Genomic DNA, 20,826 nt, shown 5'->3' with positions numbered 1-20,826 from the left:
TGAACAGAAGAAGAGTAAATAAATAAGGGAATTAATAAAAAGATAAATAAATAATTAAATTAAAACAAATATCAATTTATGTCACAATTCATCAATTAATTAATAACTACATTTATTTTTGATATTATTTTTGCTACATTTCATGACATTTATTTATTTATTTTTGAGTCATTTATTTATGTATTCATTTATTTTTCATTTGATTTTGAGTCGATTGCGGGCCAGTAGTATAAAAGTGTTGTGTTGTGTAGAGCTGCAACGATTAGTCGACTAATCCATTAATCCGTCAATCGACAGGAAAACAATCGCCAACTATTTTAATAATTGTTTTAAGTCATTTTTCAAGCAAAGATGTCAGAAAAGGCTGTTTTCAGTCTCTCAAATATGGAGATTTACTGCTTTTCTCTGTTTTATATCCTGTTAACTGAATATGTGACAACATGAGACGTCTTCTCAGCTGTTTGGTGTTCAGCCTGGTGAAAGATGGACATAGTTTTTGTGCTGCGTGCATTATTCACAGGTGACTTGTGAAACTATATTTGGACTTAATTGGTTGAATGAATGTCAGCCGAGAGGAAACGGTGCGATCGGCGTTCGCTCGTGTTCCAGCTCGTTCCAGTTCTGTTTCCATAAAGCGCGTTGTATTGTTCTCACGACCTCCTAAACGACAGGTTGTTATTAAACTCTGCCGTATTCCTGCTGACATCTGGATCAAACCTTCACGGGGAGATGATGATGATGATGATGATGATGATGAAGTCACAGGAAGTTGTAAATGTCGTGTTCTTCATGACTGTAATTACAGCTTCGTGTGTGTGTGTGTGTGTGTGTGTGTGTGTGTGTGTGTGTGTGTGTGTGTGTGTGTGTGTGTGTGTGTGTGTGTGTGTGTGTGTGTGTGTGTGTGTGTGTGTGTGTGTGTGTGTGTGTGCGCGCGCGCGCGCTCCACACACTGAAACCTTTCCACCGGAGACTCCGACATGAGTTTGGTTGTAGCTGCAGGTTTTCTCCTGGCCGGAGGGCAGCGAACGCAGCAGCAGCAAGAAAACATGAAATCACTGGCTGAACGTTTGAAACATGCCAAAATAAATAAATGTCTTTAAATTTAGCAAAACTAATATTAACCATAAAGATAGTCATTAATTAATTGATAAAATGTGACATAAATTGATATTTCTGTTTTAATTTGCTTCTTCATTTATTTATCTTTTTTATTAATCCCTTTATTTATTTACTCTTCTGTTTAATTTCCCCTTTTATTTATTTATGTATTTATTTGTATTCATTTTTAAATGTATTTATTTTTGCAATTTATTTTGTAGTTATTTTTAAACTTTATTTATTTTATATTTATATATGTATTTATTTATATAATGAATACATAAAGAATAATAAATAAATACATACATTTAAAAATAAATATAAAATACAAAATAAGTGCAAAAATAAATAAATACAAATTGAATGCAAATTGAATGCAAAATAAAACATAAATGCAAAAAATAAATAAATACATTTAAAAATGTATAAAAATAAATACATGAATGAATAAAAGAGAAAATTGAACAGAAGAGTAAATAAATAAGGGAATTAATAAAAAGATAAATAAATAAATGGACCGTCTGCAGGGTTTATTATCAGACAACATGAAATCACTGGCTGAATGGTTGAAACATGGACCGTCTGCAGGGTTTATTATCAGACAACATGGCGGGTTGAGTTGTACTGCAGCTGCAGACCACACTGAAAACTACTTATTGCTGCTTTCAAGGACACTCAGACACCCGAGGTTTGAGATTAGGCTGCGAGACATCAACAAGGACGAGATGTTTTTTTTTACATGGACAAACGTCTGAATTTGTCTTCTACGTAGAGCATCACGATTATGGCCAAAATCATAATGACGATTATTTTTATTAATATTGATATCATGATTATTCATTGATTTTAGGGACAACATATTTTTGTTTCACTTTCACATTAGAATTCCTGCTAATATACATTTAGGGCTGCACGATGTTGGAAAAAACAGATATTGCAATATCTTTTTTCTGATATATATATATATATATAAAAGTGAAATGCTTCAATCTGATGCACTTTGAGAGCAAAATTAGCAACAATAAGAGGCTAGATAAACAATGTTATGCTCTTAAAGGTCCCATATCGTGCTCATTTTCAGGTTCATACTTATATTTTGTGTTTCTACTAGAACATGTTTAAATGCTGTAATGTTTTAAAAAAAACTTTATTTTCCTCATGTACAGTCTGCCTGAATATACCCGTATTCACCCTGTTGTCTGAAACGGTTCGTTTTAGTGCATTTCAACGGAATTGCAACAGAATTGCGTTGCCAGGCAACAGCTTGGGTCCATGTTTACTTCCTGTCAGCTGATGTTATTCACATACACTGCAACCAGGAATAAACTGGGACACATTTAGAATGTTTACGTTTAAAACTTTGAAATGGTCTAAATATTGTATATTTGTGACATCACAAATGGACAGAAATCGGCAGAAAACGGCTTGTTTCAAACGCTCAGTTTCAGAATATGGGCTGTGTGTGTTTCCCTGTGGATTGAGTGTTTCTATACTTTCACAGTATTTATATAGAACTTAAACCTGCTTTACAATACGGGACCTTTAATTTAATCATAAACACATTGGTCGTATAGATAACATCTATACCCAAAAGTGAATCATGCTGTTAGTTTAGGAAGGGCTTGATTTGATATGAGCAGAATGTGCATTTTAAACGTCAACATCTCAGGCGATCATGTTCAGTTCATTGTGAGAAGACAACATTGTGATTAATATTGGATTAATTGTGCAGACAGCCGTTCCTCTAGGTTAGATGTTCCTACAACTTTTATCAAGAATACACTTTATTTGTGCAGTCGACTGTCAACTCTCGGATTGTCATGAAATGCACCATCGAGCTTCTGTCTTTGTTTTTTGGTGGTGCATTCAGTGGTAGCTGTATTCATTAGATAAGTCGTTGTGAAGACGGATTTCGGCCTGATCTTAAAGCTCCGGTGTCGGAGTGTCCTTGAATGCACGTATAAGCAGTTTGTCCTGCGACAGTCTCTTTAACAAAGACGACAGTTGAGTAAACATCGGTGGTCTTTTCCGTCCTTCAGGTGATAGAATGTGAATACCGTAGTTCATGTTGGCTCAGACTAAACAATGTGAAATCAGCGGCTGCTCAGATGCAATCTGCTGGTCTTTAAGTCAACATGGAGGCGGTGGGCTCTGTTCTGGTATCGGGTTTCACACAGGAAGTCAGGACTCGTTGTTGGTTTGGGTCTTCACCAGAGATTCTGGAGTAGCGTTAAAACCGACCCAAAGAACCAGACTGCTGCAGTTGAAAGCCGGTACGTTGCTGCATTCGAGGACCCTCCAACATTTTGAGAGTTTTGAGTCGCACAAGGTCAGCAGCAGAGGCTTCACATCACAGAGGTCAGCAGCAGAGGCTTCACATCACAGAGGTCAGCAGCAGAGGCTTCACATCACAGAGGTCAGCAGCAGAGGCTTCACATCACAGAGGTCAGCAGCAGAGGCTTCACATCACAGAGGTCAGCAGCAGAGGCTTCACATCACAGAGGTCAGCAGCAGAGGCTTCACATCACAGAGGTCAGCAGCAGAGGCTTCACATCACAGAGGACGGATCCACGTCTCCTGGAAATCCCAGAAATGCTGCGTTCAAGTGCACTTAGTTGTTCTAGTTAGACGGGATCAACGAGTTCACAAGCTTTCAGTCGTAAACTGAAGAGTGGATACTCGTACACTTCATTGATCGACTATATGATGATTATGTAAATGACAGCTGTTTTTCATGAACAGACTGTTAATTTACAACTTATACGTTTACGACATATACTTTAATTTACAACATATAACTTTAACTACTTTATGAGGTATAACTTAAATTTACAACGTATAATTTAGATTTTCAACATATAACTTTAATTTGCAACTTATAACATTAATTTACAAAGTATAACTTTACAGCGTATAACTTTAATTTACAAATTGTAACATTAATAGACAACTCATAACTTTACGATGTATAACTTTAATTTACAACATATCATTTTAATTTACAACTTATAACATTAATTTGCAATGTATAACTTTAATTTACAAGATATAACTTTAATTTACGACTCATAAGATTACTTTACAACTACTTTACGACGTATACATTTAATTTACAACTTTTACAACTTGTAGTTTTAATTTACAATCTATAACTTTAATAGACAACTTATAACTTTACTTTACTACGTATAACTTTAATTTACAATTTATACATTTAATTTACAACTTATAACATTAATAGACAACTTATAACTTTATGACGTACAACTTTAATTAACTACTTATAACTTTAATGTACAATAACATTAATTTACAATGTATAACTTTCATTTACAATTCATAACTTTAATTTACAACATTTACAATTCATAGCTTTAATTTACATCGTATAACTTTACGACGTTCTGTATAGCTTTAATTTACATCTAACTTCAGGTAAACTCGGTATGAGTCATCATGGTTGTATCATGAGGAGCAGCGTAGACAGTCAGTCGCTGGTTAAACAGTTACAGACTAAAACGTTTGTGTCTGTGAAGACATTAATGATGTGATGTCATGAAACAAAGGTTCCGGTCTAATGGGAACCGGGTTGATTTGCTGTCGACCGATTACTTGATTGATCGTTTGAGTCGTTATTGCGACGCTGACGAAACACGTTCTGAAGCAGTTTCTCTTTAAACATGTTTTTCCTGCGTGGTCTGTGGTGTTCACGCACTCAGTCACAACCTCCAGTTATTACTTCCAGAGACCTTTGACCTTTGACCTGTAAACTGTCATGATGAAGCATTTCCTGTCCTGTGGGAAGAAAAAACAAATCACTGTGGGAGTTGAGCAGGATGGACTCGGCCGTCTGGTTCAACTGAACACAAGTGTGTTAAAGCCTCGTGTGTGTGTGTGTGTGTGTGGGGGGGGGGGCTTCAGGGCGGCCGTGGTCCTGGTCCTACTGGGACTCTGTGATTTTGCTTTGCTCAGGAAGTGATTCAAGGCCCCAGGGAGAGCAGAGAAGAGGGGGTTCTATTATTACAGACGGCGTGGAGTCTGTGAACGAGCAGAGATGCATTACAGGGACAAGCAGATGCATGCAGGGTAATTTTAGCCCTGCTCCGCGGGAGGAGGAGGACGCAGTCAGAAGGGACTGCTTTTCAAAGCACAGCGAGGGTAAACAGATAATTAGGGCGCAGACGTGTGGACTGATTTATGCGCCGCTTGAAACGTGATCGTCAGGCCTTTGTTCGTCGTTTCCACCTGAGTTAGAGAATCAGACATTTGGTTTGAGAAGCTTTAACTCTGCAGAAACACTGCGGCTCTAAATAGAAACACGTTTCTCTACAGAATCCTTACGTAAGAATTCAAGACTAAAATTTAAACACCCCAATCAGTGATGTCACAGAAAGGCTTTTACCCCCCCCCCCAGACAGCTGATGGAAAACCCCTCGTCTGTGACATCATAGATGGGCGTGGCCAGAGGCTTTGTACTGAGTTGAGATATTTTATTATCAAATGAGACAATCACAATAAATAACTTAATAAACTTAAATTAATCTTATATCAACTTTCTACTTTAACGTACAACAGTACTTGATATATAATTTATAACTTTACAACTTCATTTCACAACGTAAAACTTTACGACGTATAGTATAACTTTAATTTACAACTTATAACTTTAATTTACGACATATTACTATAACTATATATAATTATAAAAAAAAAAAAGTAGAAATTAATTATTGTCTTGTTTCGACCCCCCCCCCTCCCCTTCCATACGCGTCCATGCAGCTGTTGAACATCTGCAGGATGAATGCAGCTCTGGACATTTTTTATCAGGTTTTGTTTGAGCGTTTTAGACGTTTTGTTATCGTGACGTCTCTCTGCTGAAGGTTGGTTTCGGTGGTCGTTTTGTTATCGTGACGTCTCTCTGCTGAAGGTTGGTTTCGGTGGTCGTTTTGTTATCGTGACGTCTCTCTGCTGAAGGTTGGTTTCGGTGGTCGTTTGTTATCGTGACGTCTCTCTGCTGAAGGTTGGTTTCGGTGGTTGTTTTGTTATCGTGACGTCTCTCTGCTGAAGGTTGGTTTCGGTGGTTGTTTTGTTATCGTGACGTCTCTCTGCTGAAGGTTGGTTTCGGTGGTCGTTTTGTTATCGTGACGTCTCTCTGCTGAAGGTTGGTTTCGGTGGTTGTTTTGTTATCGTGACGTCTCTCTGCTGAAGGTTGGTTTCGGTGGTCGTTTTGTTATCGTGACGTCTCTCTGCTGAAGGTTGGTTTCGGTGGTCGTTTTGTTATCGTGACGTCTCTCTGCTGAAGGTTGGTTTCGGTGGTTGTTTTGTTATCGTGACGTCTCTCTGCTGAAGGTTGGTTTCTGTGGACGTCTTCTGTAAACCGGCTGCTGCAACGTAAACACTTTAATTCACACGGTTTCTACTCCTGAAACCAAAACGAGCTGGCAGACCATCCAACACCTAAACACCGTAAATCAGGTCACACAAACACCGTTAATCATCCTCCATCTGTACAACGGAGTTAATTATCTATATTATACACTCCCACTTTTCAACTTAATGTAATCTTTGATCATCTCCAGCTCTTCTTCAATTTCAAAAGCTACAATCTGCAAAACAATCAGCAGCGTATTTAGGTGTGTTTAGATCCTCTTTAGTTTCAGATGGCGGGAGCAGATAGCAGCTGAACGTCCTCAGGCATCCTTTCATCCATCCATCCTTCCTTCCATCCTTCCATTCACCCTTCCATCCATCCATCCATCCATTCCTCCATTGTTCATGTTGTTTATGTCTCAGACCTGAGACCTTCCCCTGATGTGGGTTTTGTATGTTTTGAAGAGAAGCAGATTTCCAGACGTTTTCCTGCTCTGGTGGTTATTTTGAAGAACATGATGTTCCTGATTTGATCCCAAAGACAACACAAGTTTGGGCTCTTTTAGACAGGAAGACCTCCAGCAGTCCATTTCCTGAAGGGTTCAGGTTCAGGTCCGCCCCCCGCCCCACCACCCTCCTCTGACCGCTATAAACTAATGAAAGCTGAATGAGGCTCTGAGGCTGAAGAAGCAGCTCAGGAGACGATGATAATATACAAGTGGATTCATTCTTCCTGTCTACAGCTGGATATCGTTGATCGCTGAGTTTTAGTACAAACACCAAAACACTTCTTGTAAACAAGAACCGAGTATCTGTCTGGACCGTGTTTCTGGTCAGGATGTGAATCTGTGGCTAAATTGTTCCACCAATAGTTCAGAGGTCATGTCTATCATGTTTAGTGAACAGTTTTATATCTTAATGTTTGATTGAAACTTCTAATGAAGCCAATGACATTCAGTAATACTAAATGGTAACATTTACTAGTCAGTATATTATACATTTTATACAAGGTGAAAAGGTATTAGCATGACATACAGTCTGCAAGGTTAGAAGTATTTCAGTTTTTTATTAAAGCATTCATCATATAAGTGATGTGTAACAATATATACATACTTCACTAAGGTTGATGTCATCACTGACGTTGTTGCTGCCGTATTTATTCCTAGATGGAGTGTTGATGGAGAAGCTGCATAGCCTGGCACTGATCCATCAGAACTCCATTCAGAAAACAAGCATTTTAAAAGTTGTCTGCTTGTCGTCATGGTAACAGACCTGACGAAGCATGAATTCAGACTTTTTACTAATCAGCATCATTATGTAGTTTTATTTCGGCTTCACTGTTGATCCGTTTACAACGACGTCGCTGCCGTATTTATTCCTAGATGACGTCATGTTGAGTGTTGATGGAGCAGCTACGATGTTAGTATAGCCTGGCGCTGATCGATCCAGACTCCGTTCAGAAAACAAGCATTTTAAAAGCTGTTTGCTTGTCGTCTTGGTAACGGACCTGATAAAGCATGAATTCAGACTTTTTACTAATCAGCATCATAATGTCGTTAATTCAGCATCATTTTGATCCGTTTATTGAGATTAAATCACAGCACAGTCTGTTTATTTTGGGTTCGTACCGCAGTAGAGACGTGTGTCTTGCTAGATACAGATACAGTATGTGAATACAGCTCGCCGCCGGGTGACGTTATGGACCCAGACACGACGGCGTTTGGTTTTCTGTCATATCTGGGACTTCACCAGCATGTACAAAGCAGCAACAGAGGTTATTTCTGGAGGACAGCGAGGCGAACATTTGCTTCGCGCACGGTGTGAATGCACGGTAACACAATACAAAGCACAACGTAACGTAACTTAAACCAACATAAACAATAACACGATGTAATGATTCACTGAACCGCTGACACGCTCCCCAGAAAACATCAACACTGAACTGTTCTCCAGCTTTTCATTCTGAAAGAGCAACGACCAATAAGGAACCTCCAACAGTCAGCTGACCAATCCTGTAACTTCATCAGTCAGTCAGTCGGTCAGTTAGTGAGAGACTTCTGTGTTTGTAGGGCTGGCCCTCTGCGGTCCAGCCAAAAACCAAATCACTTAATGACCTTTTGAAGCAAAGTAAACTAAATCCCCTGAGTTGAAATAGTGATTTTGTGCAGATTTGTCTGTTTTAATGAAAATGTCTCTTCAGAAAGTTCCCTCGTCTTTCTTGAGAGCCGATCTGTCCGTTAGTCTTTGAGGGTAAATCAAAGTCACATCTGGAGTCTTAATTAACAGGTTTAAATTCATCCAACGAGTCTTTGAGGTAACAACAAATCAGCACTTTAGTGGATTTAAATCAGTCAAAGTAGCTTCAACACGTTTCAACGGGTCTTTAATGTAAAGATGTGACTTTGACTTGAGGAAAAAGGTGCATTTGTCTTCATGTTGAGTATTTAGTATCAGCAGCTGTGGCGTCTCTGTTGGGGACGGGGAGGGGTCCTCGTCCTGCTGGGAGTCTTTGTCTCTGATAATGAGGGCTGTTTTGGTTTGTTCCTGACGTCCCGGTGTGGTGACATCTCTGCGTGGGGCGGCTGCTTCTTCTTCTTTGGTGGTCTCTGCTGTTAAATCTTCCCCAAACACCCTGGTGTGAGGGGGGGGGGTCTGGTTCACAGATATTTTGGGCCTTAAGGTGGACTCCTGGAGTTTGTAAAGTCTCGGTGTCGTTGACTGTGGTCAGTGAACTTTCTCTTGTCTGTGCCTTCAAATCAAAGTGTGACTCGATTGAACTCATTAACTACTGATCACATTACTGATCACATTACAGCCAATAACTACTGATCACATTACTGATCACATTACTGATCACATTACAGCCAATAACTACTGATCACATTACTGATCACATTACTGATCACATTACAGATCACATTACTGATCACATTACTGATCACATTACTGATCACATTACAGCCAATAACTACTGATCACATTACTGATCACATTACTGATCACATTACAGCCAATAACTACTGATCACATTACTGATCACATTACTGATCACATTACAGATCACATTACTGATCACATTACTGATCACATTACAGCCAATAACTACTGATCACATTACTGATCACATTACTGATCACATTACTGATCACATTACAGCCAATAACTACTGATCACATTACTGATCACATTACTGATCACATTACAGCCAATAACTACTGATCACATTACTGATCACATTACTGATCACATTACTGATCACATTACTGATCACATTACTGATCACATTACAGCCAATCAGGTTTGGTCATAAAGAAAATAAATCAATAAATAAATCAATAAATGAATAAATATACTCTAGATGTTTGGTCAAATGCTGCCAGCTGTAAATATGTGTGACATAAAACCATTAAACCCCTTATTTATAAGTTTAAGGTATATTATAGAGAGTATTACAGGGTACATTATAGGGAATATTAAGGTATATTAAAGGGAATATTAGGGTATATTATAGGGTACATTATAGGGAATATTAAGGTATATTAAAGGGAATATTAGGGTATATTATAGGGTACATTATAGGGAATATTAAGGTATATTAAAGGGAATATTAGGGTATATTATAGGGTACATTATAGGGAATATTAAGGTATATTAAAGGGAATATTAGGGTATATTATAGGGTACATTATAGGGAATATTAAGGTATATTAAAGGGAATATTAGGGTATATTATAGGGTACATTATAGGGAATATTAAGGTATATTAAAGGGAATATTAGGGTATATTATAGGGTACATTATAGGGAGTATAAAAGTCAAAGTTGATCTTGATTTAAGTGGTTGTTGGATCACATCCAGCTGAAGATATTGAGTCTTTTTAAGTCTTTTAATTGTCATTAATAATCTGTTAGAGCAGTGAGTGAGTGAACGGATGAATACATGATGACAGGGCTGCAGCTGCTCAGCCATCAAAAACTCACTGCCTCCCACCTTCACTCCCTTCCTGTCTGCCCTCCTCCCCCCCCCCCCACACACACACACACACACACTTAATTGGAAATCCCCCCCCCACACACACACACAGAGAGTCACCGCCCTGTTGATGACAGTGGTAGACGTTCATACGGTATAAATAAGGTGGTTTTAAACAGAGATTGGATGATTTGTAAAGCGTGGACCTCCAGACGTCTCCGTGTTGGTTCACTCTGAGGACACCAGGTGGACGCTGGCAATGTTACTTAACTCTATAATGTCTTTTAACTCTATAATATCTGAACCAGATGAAGGGTTTTAGTCCTCAGACGTCTGGATCTGAAGTTATCAGAGAAACCAGCCGAGCAAATGTTAGCGTCGGCTCGGCTCGGCTCGGCTAGGCCCGGCTCGGCTCGGCTCGGCTCGGCTCGGCTCGACTCGGCTCGCAGCTCCTCCGGGACGTCCTGCGTCCTCTGAGGTAAAAACCTCCTGAACCATCCACACTGCAGGAATCCTACAACTCCCATGATCCCACGCTGCTCCACCAGCGCTTGTTCCTGTTTCTACTGAGTAACAGAAGTCTAAACAACTAGATGTGATTTGTTAATATGTAGAGACGCTGTTGGAGGTTTGATGACGTCATAAAGGAACAGATTTGTAGGACGGTCAGAGGTGGGGTCCAGGGAAACCTTCTGGAAGAAGCAGACTTTTATCACCTGCAGATCTTATCCATGCACACACACACACTTTAATCTCCTCTCGTCCAATCAGAGCGCCGGGCCGGCGGCTGCTCTGTTTATCCACCGCAGAAGAAGAGATGGCCTCCAGCTTTAACTCCTCTCTGTTTAGTTCTACATTCCAGCTGATTGGTGTCAGTCTGCAGATACTCCCAGAGAGATAAGACGTGCACGTACAGTATTCATGTTTCATGTCCGGAGGGCCGTTCATGTGCAGAAACCAAACACACCTTCGTGGTTTGCGTGTGCGTTCCTCTCTACAGGAGCAGGTTACACATTAACGGAGGCATTAATGTGTAACTGACCCACTTTAACATCAGCGGGTCAACGTCTGTAACGGGAGAATCAGATTAACATTCCTCCGCGGTTTATAAACAGAACGAACGAACGAGCAGCAAACAAATCTCCCTTTAAGGTTCATTTAGATGATCAGAACGCTGATTCGTTTTAAACCATGAACTACTTTAATGTATTGACAGCCCTCGTTACTGGAACTCCAGGAGCGCCTTCAGGTTCCCTGAATGTCAAACTTTAACATATATATATACTGTATATATATATATACAGTCATTGGTCCACCGAGGTGAACCAATGACGCTGTGTTTTAAATGTGGGTTGACTCTCTCTCTCGGTTGCCGGCGCTGCTGACCTCTGACCTCTGAGTGGAGAGGACGCGTCCTCTGTGTGGGATCAGAGGAGTCTCCTCAGTAAACTGTTTCATGTTGACTCACATTCCTCACATTCCTCCCTCTGATTCGCTCCGTGATTCTATCTGTGAGGCTGCTGCTGGTTGACCTCTGACCCCCCCAGCACCTGCTCTCTGAGGGGTCCCACACAGTCCTGGACTGGCCTACTGTGCTGGTCTGGACTTGACACTGAGTCTGCATGTTGGTTTAAACCGGAGCGCCGCTGGGATTCTGACTTTCGCTTTTTAAACCTTTCTTTGGACGATTTCTTTTCTTCCCGTTCAGAGCTGCAACTCCAGAGACAACAGCATCACTCAGAAATAACATGACATAACTTATGAAAAACACTGATGGCAAATAATTAATGTTTTTGTGAGCAAAGTATATTGGTTTTAAAGATATGCATTGGAAATTATGACCCCAAAAATATCATAATTCAAAACAAAACATTAATTGAAAAATAAATAAAATAATAATAAATAAATACAAATACAAAAATATTACTAATAATGATAATGATAAATACCACCCTCCCCCAAAAATAAATAAATAATTTAAATAATAATTAAATAAAAAATTAAAATGATAAAACATATTACTAAAAATTATAATAATAAATACCACTCTCACCCCCAAAATAAATAGATTGAATAATAATAAATAAATGAAAATGAAAAATGATAAAAAAAAATATTAACTAATATTGATAATAATAAATACCCACCCCCCCAAAAAAAATAAATTCATATAATAATAATAATAAATAAAAATGAAAATGATAAAAATATTAACTAATAATGATAATAATAAATACCGCCCCCTCCCAAAAAAATTAATTCATATAATAGTAATAAATAAATAAAAAAATGAAAGATGAAATATTACTAATAATGATAATAATAAATACCGCCCTCCCCCCCAAAAATAATAAATAATTAAAATAATAATAAATAAATTAAAAAAAGATAAAATAATTACTAATAATGATAATAATAAATAGCCCCCCCCTCAAAAAAATAATAATAAAAAAAAAATAAATAAATGAAAATGATAACAATATTAACTAATAATGATAATAATAAATACCCCCCCCAAAAAAAAAATTAATTAATATAATAATAAATAATTAAAAAATGAAAAAGATCAAATATATAATAATAATAATTACCGCCCTCCCCCCCAAAATGAAAATAAATAAATAAAATAATGGCGACTCCCCTCCCTCCCCAAATAGAAGACATATATTTATACGTGGTATTTTAAGAAACCTCCATCTTTAGAGCAGAGTAATGTTTGAAATGTTCCCACCGTTTTTGTTTTTAATGAAACTTTAATACCAAAACACAACTTTTAATAGTTGATATTAAAAGTTGTGTGTTCTGTGTTCACCTGAGCTCAGAATAATCAGATTACTGAAGGAGCAGTGACCTTTGACCTCTGCTGTACTGTCAGTGATCGGCCTGAGTTGTGGAATCCTCCGCAGATGATTTTCTTCGACTCGCCCCTCCGCCGTGCCCACGCGTTCAAAAGTCAAAGCGGCCATTGTTCATCCCTCCGGAGAAGAATGCGATGAGGTCATGGGAGGAAATTTAATTGGACCGTGCTGCGAGCCGGGGCGTTCCCCCTGGACCTTCATCCCCCATCCTCCCAACAACTGTACCCTCCTCCTCCTCCTCCCGACCCTCAGGCCGACCCCGAGGCTCCGCTCCACCGGCTGGAAGACGATTCACTGGAATGTACTGTAAAAAAAACAACATCCGTACTAACAAGTCAGTCAGCCTGAACACTACAAGACCATCTTTAATTATATCATAAAACAATAAAACGTTGCCCGTTATGAGACAACGTTATGATGTCATCAGTCTGAGTGATGCGTCTCATCACATGACCCTCTGTGGTTTCTTCATGACCGCATTTAAATCAAATAAGATCAAACTTCATTTATCCAGAAGGAAAATAGTTTCGGTCGAAAAGAGAGCAGTTTCCATCCTTTACTGGATGTGTAGTGTTTACCACGCTGGATTTAACATGGGAGGTGCATGTCGTATCCACGACGACCCTCCGACGGTTTACACTCTCTGAGGTTTGTTTTGGTTGACGGATACGGAACGGATATGACGTCACGTTACTCAGACTACCACAATAAAAGCGGTAACCTCCTTCTTCCTCCACATAGACTCAGATGAAGCAGATAGATCCATTCTGACATTAAAACATCTGTTTAGATACATCGGTGAACGATGAGATTTACCGTTCAGAATACATAAAAACCTCCCACTTTCCTACATAAATCTGTTCCTCCATTACTTGATAGTCCGAAACATGAATATCTCGTAGTCTGGGTTGACGTCTGACCGCTGCTGTGTCTTTACATTACAAGCTCTTTTTCGCGTGGAGGATGGCGGCGCTCATTACTTCCTCTCAGGAGTCGTGTTTGGACTCCTGACAGAGCTTCCTCCTCCGTCCTAATCTGTCCTCCTCAAGGACGTCTTCCTCCTCCGTCCTAATCTGTCCTCCTCAAGGACGTCTTCCTCCTCTCTGTGGGAAGACAAACATCTGTCTCTTTATCTGGAGAGCCGGTTTGTACCAGATTCTCACTCTGTATTCTGTACACATGATTCCTGTCTAACTGATGTGAGTCCACTGACTGCAGGATGGATCTGCTCCTCCGGCTCTGTCCTTATTAAACCTCATGTTATTAGTTATAAGACATCCTTCAGATCATCCGTCTTCTCCCTCGGCGAGGATTTAAACCTCCTGATTCCTCCAGCAGACCTTCTGAAGTCTAATATATCATATTTCTGTTCATTCTTCTCAAACTCTGGTTCTGCTGATTGAACGAGCGTCGGGTCTGCGGAGGTTCGGTCCTCCCGGCGCGTCTCGACACGTCGCTGTAACGCTGCTCTGCGGCTCCGATGACGGGACGGACGGCGAGGACGAAGAGTCGAGACAAGACGAGGCAGGCGGGACGCAGAGCTCAGTTTACTGTTTTTAATATCCAGAGAAGAGAAGTCACAGCTAGGACATGTCCTTTACTTATAAAAGTATCTCCAAACTTAAGGTGACTCTAGTAGAGTCTACGGAGGCTGAGAGACGCCACGGTGAAGTTATTTAGTTAATGTAACAAATAAGCAAACAAATAAAAAACAAGCAAATAAATATAAATAAAAAACAGGCAAACATCAAATCAAATCCAGGAGAAATAAATAATCACATAAAGTTTTATTTTGAGATAAATGTATTGATGGTTATTATTATTATTATTGTGTAAAAGTCCGATGTGTCTTCTCCGTGTGATGCGTTCAGGGGTCAGGGGTCATGTGATGCTGCTCAGTCTGAACCTCCCCCACTGACAGAAACCCTCTCATCTGCAGCCGCCTCCGCCTCCGCCTCCGCCTCCGCCTCCGCCTCCGCCTCCGCTGTCACGTCTTCCATATCTGGGCAGGAAAAAACTCCCAGCAGGCCTCTCTCCCTCTCTCTCTCTCTCCCTCTCTCTCTCTCCCTCTCTCTCTCCCTCTCTCTCTCTCTCCCTCTCCCTCTCCCTCTCTCTCTCTCTCTCTCTCTCTCTCCCTCTCTCTCTCTCTCTCCCTCTCTCTCTCCCTCTCTCTCTCTCTGCCTCTCCCTCTCTCTCTCTCCCTCTCTCTCTCCCTCTTTCTCTCTCTCCCTCTCTCTCCCTCTCTCTCTCTCTCTCTCTCTCTCTCTCTCTCTCTCTCTCTCTCCCTCTCTCTCTCCCTCTCTCTCTCTCTCCCTCTCTCTCTCTCTCTCTCTCTCTCTCTCTCCCTCTCTCTCTCTCTCTCTCTCACTCTCTCTCTCTCTCCCTCTCTCCCTCTCTCTCTCTCTCTCTCCCTCCCTCTCTCTCTCTGACATGAACAGTGTGTTGCTCGCTCGCCTTCTTTTCTCCTCTGTGGACTCTTTCTTCCTCGTCCATCCATCCGTCCGTCCGGCGTCACTCTGCCCGGCGGAAACACATTCCAGCCGGTTCATTCCTGCCGTCACCGTGTCCCCCCCGTCCCCCGTCCCCCGTCCCCCGTCCCCCGTCCCCCCTCAAACAGCCTTAGAAAGGAAAGCTCCTGGAGGCTCTTTTCATGTCCAGACCTGAATCCTGCCCCCCCGAGGAGAGTCTCCCGGGGTCAGCGCTCCACAATAGACCGCTTAGCTCTGCTTAAAGCCAAACCAGCTAATTGACGACGTCGGCGTTGAGGTTCCATTCTTTACGGCGGCTTAAATGTGAGCAGAAAGAAGAGAGGCCGTTTAGTGTTTAGTGAGTTCACAGCCTTTATTATACTGCTGCTTCCTGTTTCTAGTCACAGACGGAAACCTCTTCTCTTTACGCTGTACTGATGTTTACTGATGTTTACTGATGTTTACTGATGTTTACTGATGTTTACGTTCTGCTGCACATCTTCAACATCTTACTGTAGAGCAGCCAGGGCCTTCTCACAGAATACATCTACACATATATGGATTTATAGGTTATTATATTCTCCAAAAAAACATGATGACGTGTTTAGCGGAGGCAGAATAATCCTCTGAACACGTTAGCTAACGCTGGCTAGCGAGTATTGTTGGCTTGTTTTCTTAACAACGGCTGAAGAACATCCAGCAGTGTGTTCCAATCCGCGTACTTCTGTTCTTACACTTACTACTTTGAGTGCATAAGTGCGTTCACACTGGGAAGTACGGCAAAATGCAGTGCACTCAAAGTACCCGGATGTTGTACTCTAACGGTCAGATGGTTGAGTGTGGAACGCTGGACACTTTCCACACTCAACTGTCGCCATCTTGGCTACGTAGCGGAAGGGGCGGAGCCACGACCACTATTCAAACATACGTAGATAACAGAATAAAACAATACGTAAACATACCGGTGCATTTTCAGCCAACAGGAGGACACATCGTAGGCGGAGACGTTGGAAACGTAATTTCCACTCTGCTTTCTTTTTTTAACAGAAGATATTTTGGCGGGTAGCGAGCCGCGGTCAAATGTTGCGATCGTCATTTCCGGTCAGTGCGCCGCAGAGTATTCGATTTGAGGCGACCCTACCCCGCTGAAATTTACGCACTACTCAAGTGAGTACAGAGTGCACACAGTGCACTACATTGAAGTGTACTTCAGGAAGTACGTGGATTGGAACACACTCTTAGTCTTTAGCCCACTGCCAGCGTTAGCCTCCAGTCTTTCCTTTGTTTAGCCTCCAGCTAACAGCGTGACCTCATCATGACCTCATCACTAAAAGGCTTCTGGTTCTTTAGTTAGAAAGACTTAAAAGTAATTGTGTTATTTAGAAAGACAAAACATTTTAGTTTCTGTTTCAGTTTGTGAACTTCTGAAACCTTAAAGAGAGATGTAAATACATCGGCTCTCTGTTGAGACTTAGTTTAGCTTCAGGAGAAGTTGATAGAACCCTGATAGAAAGACTGAGCTTTTATTTTGGTAGAACACTTGTCAGCTTTGTGTTTTGGGGGACGTGATTCATGCTGGTGTCTCGGAGCCTGAAGCTGCAGCAGAGCTCTGCACCGTTAGAGAGGACAGGAACTGTAAAGACTCTGAATGGAGTCTGGTTGGAAGCAGCGACTCTGCTGCAGTCTGTGAGTGTTTCTGTGTTTCCTGAGGAGCCGCGGTAGAGTCAGCAGGTCGTCTGTCGGCCTGCGGAGAGTCTTTTTGTTCTGTCGTCATACGGGGACGAGGACATAGATGCGTACAGCGCGCTCTTTGTTTGAGCTCTCGACTGTAAAATTCTTCCTCTCATCAATACGCTGATTGTTCTGGATGAAGAGAGACGGGATTCTTCCTGCAGAGTCCAACAGACGGACGGTCACATCATCAACACTTAAGACTCATCAGATCACTTCTTACTGATCTGCACTGGAAAAACAACAAGTTTAACTGACCTGACATCCAACCAACCAATCAGACCAACGTCAAGTCAAGCTGAACGGCTCATTGACTGCTCTTAAAGGGTCTGTTAGTAAGAATGATAAATGTCTTGTTAACAGCTTCACCTGTGTCCGTTAAGTCAACTAAAGTCAGCGTCCTGTTGCTGGCGCTTGTGCTCGCTCTACATAGACATGAAGGAGCATCGCTCAACACAGTGAGGAGACACACGTCAGCTAAAAGCACAATATCACTCTATATTTCAGCTGCTTGGCAGTAATGTTAGCTGACCAGACCAAGGTCTCTCCATGAATCAATGCTGATCCTAGTGTTGGCTTTTCCTGCCTCACGGCCTCACGGGAAACCTCTGTTGGTCTGGAGGAGCTGCAGCAGTTATTTCTGCACAAACGTCCACTGAACATTCACTAGATATTCTCAGAGCTAAACTAACTCTTCTGCAGTGTGGAGTGAGCAGCATGCACGTGAGAGCGGAGAGAGAGAGAGAGAGAAGGAGCATGGTGTGTGACTGAACGCAAGCAGAGGAGGAGAGGCTCAGGACACACGCGTGAGCGCGCATGTGTCCCGACCCGGTACATTTATACGCTTCAAAAGTTACAAACAGTCCCTTTAACATATTTAAAGTAACAGGAAGTAGTTCCAGTTCTCTCCATCAGGATACCTGACGACTTCTCATCACTCAATGAGTCCTAAAACACAGAAATGAGTCAGCATGATGTCACTTCCTGTTCCCTCGTTTGTCTGGAAGTCAACGGTTGATTAGTTCGATGTCTGAAATAAGGTCTGTGGTTCACACGTTTTGTTCTACGATATAAAACACGTCAGTAAATATCCCACTGGTGAATGTTGAAGCCTTCACGCGTCCTACAGAAATGGCGGTCGCTAACCACGACTAAGCGTCAGAAACACGTCGTCCCTGCAGCGCTCTATAGCAGGATCTAAAAAGATCTTCTTCTAGTGTTTGTTGTCTGACAGCAGCGTCATTTCCTCCTCGTCCAATCAGAGTGTCCTCTGGCCTCCCGTCCCAGCAGCCACCTGGGCTCAGGGCTGAATCCTTTGTCCTGTTTGTGAGGATGTGGAGGACGGAGTGACTTCCTGTCCTCCTCTCAGAGACTCTGATCTGAAGCCAGAGAGACTCTGGAGGGAAAAGATGCTTCAGATCTTCTTAAAAAACATTTAAATAAAACTCCCTTTTATTGTGAAACTCCTCGGAGCTGCCAACGAACACTTCACAGCTGAGTTTGGTTCCAACTCCAACTCTTCACATGGAACTCAAATTACTGTGAATGTTTTCTGGTCTCGTCGGCTGTATCTGAAACCGCCTGCTGCATCCTACTGATGAACACAGTATGTACTGTACATACTATATACTGTACAAACTGTACATACTGCGTTCCTCAGTAGGATTCAGTATGAAACAGTTAAAGTGATGTATTTAGCAGTATACTGGACCAGGCTTAGCTCCTACCATTATCGACAAATACAACTTATTGAGCTTTAAAAAATAAAAAATGGATGAATGATCAAATTAATAAATAAATAGATGACTTGATAAATAAATATGCCATTAAATGTACCAAAAATAATGTTAAAAATCATAAATAAATACATGCATAAATATACAATGTAATGATTAATAAATATATTTAAAAATTAAATTGAAAATAAATAAAAAATGAATAAATAAATAAATGACTTGATAAATAAATATATATGCCATTAAATGTACCAAAAATAATGTTGGAAAAAAAAACAAAAACATAAATACATACATAAATATACAATTTAATAATGAATAAATACATTTAAAAACTAAACTTAAAATACATTTAAAAAATGAATAAATAATTAAATATACCATTAAATGTACCAAATATAATATTACATTTAAATCTAGGGAAAATCATGCAGAAATAAATAAAAAAATAAATATACAATGTAATGATTAATAAATATATTTAAAAAATAAATTGAAAATAAATAAAAAACATAAATGCAAAAATGAATAAATAAATAAATATGCCATTAAATGTACCAAAAATAATATCAAATTTAAATCTAGGGAAAATCATGCATAAATAAATGAATACATAAGTAAACACATACAATTTAATAATGAATAAATAGATTTAAAAATAAATACAAAAATAAATAAATAAGTTTAAAAGATAATTAAAATAAATAAAAGGGAATGAAATAGAAGATTTATGTCTCATTTTATCAATTAATGAATGGCTACATTAATTTTTTAATATTAGTTTTGATACATTCAATGGCATATTTATTTATTTATTCTTGATTAATTTATATTTTTGTATGTTTTTCACCGGTGATGGTGCTGATCATCTCAACAGTAAGCTCCCAGTCGTAATAGCAGTCAGTCGTTGTTTGAACTGTAAATCAGCTCCAATGTTACAGCTTCTTATTAACCTTGACCCATAAAGGTCACACACACACGCACGCACACACACACACACACACACACACACACACACACACACACACACAAATGCACACACACACAAACACGCACGCACGCAGTGGGAGGAGGAAGCAGTGTGTTTGCGGTTGCTTCATTGATTCCTGTAATAAACTGCAGTCTTTTGTTGAGCGTCCGTTCGGTCCTTCGGTCCTATCAGCTGCTGCACCTTTATTTGCCGTCGACTCAGAGGGGCCCCTGAGGGGGGCCCCCGACTGACTGTCAGCACGCTGTTTACAGAGCAGATTCTTTGGCTGAGCAAACAGCCGTACCCCCCCCCCCCCCCCCCGCCCGGCTCAAACATGGCGGCGTTCCTTCACGCGCTGACTGACGGCTCCTGGAACACGGAGCTCGCCGGCCTGCTCAGACTCGCCAAGTATGCGGAGAGGCAAGGACCGGCGGACGCACGAGTGTCAGGAGTTAAAGGACCCCGACCGCCGCTTCAGCATGTTCCAACTCCACTTCACATTCCTGCTGCCGCGCTCTTCTTAGAGAGAGATCCTCCTCCGTCCAGACGGCTCGCGCTTTGTTTCCAGGAACATCAGCTTTCAGAGATTTAATACTTCCTGCAGAGACACAGTAATGATGATG

The 20,826-nt window shown here is 40.6% G+C and overlaps 2 protein-coding genes across 2 annotated transcripts in view; both read left to right on the top strand.

The window, feature by feature from the left end:
* LOC119499314 overlaps positions 1-20,826 on the top strand; it is an 843,332-nt gene that overhangs the window by 364,691 nt on the left and 457,815 nt on the right. The gene's annotated exons all lie outside the window — the stretch shown is intronic.
* Positions 1-20,826, top strand: part of lamc1 (laminin, gamma 1) — a 66,843-nt gene that overhangs the window by 10,301 nt on the left and 35,716 nt on the right. The gene's annotated exons all lie outside the window — the stretch shown is intronic.

Source organism: Sebastes umbrosus, chromosome 12 (assembly GCF_015220745.1).
Source record: "Sebastes umbrosus isolate fSebUmb1 chromosome 12, fSebUmb1.pri, whole genome shotgun sequence".
Taxonomy (NCBI): domain Eukaryota; kingdom Metazoa; phylum Chordata; class Actinopteri; order Perciformes; family Sebastidae; genus Sebastes; species Sebastes umbrosus.
This window is presented reverse-complemented; position numbering and strand designations above follow the sequence as displayed.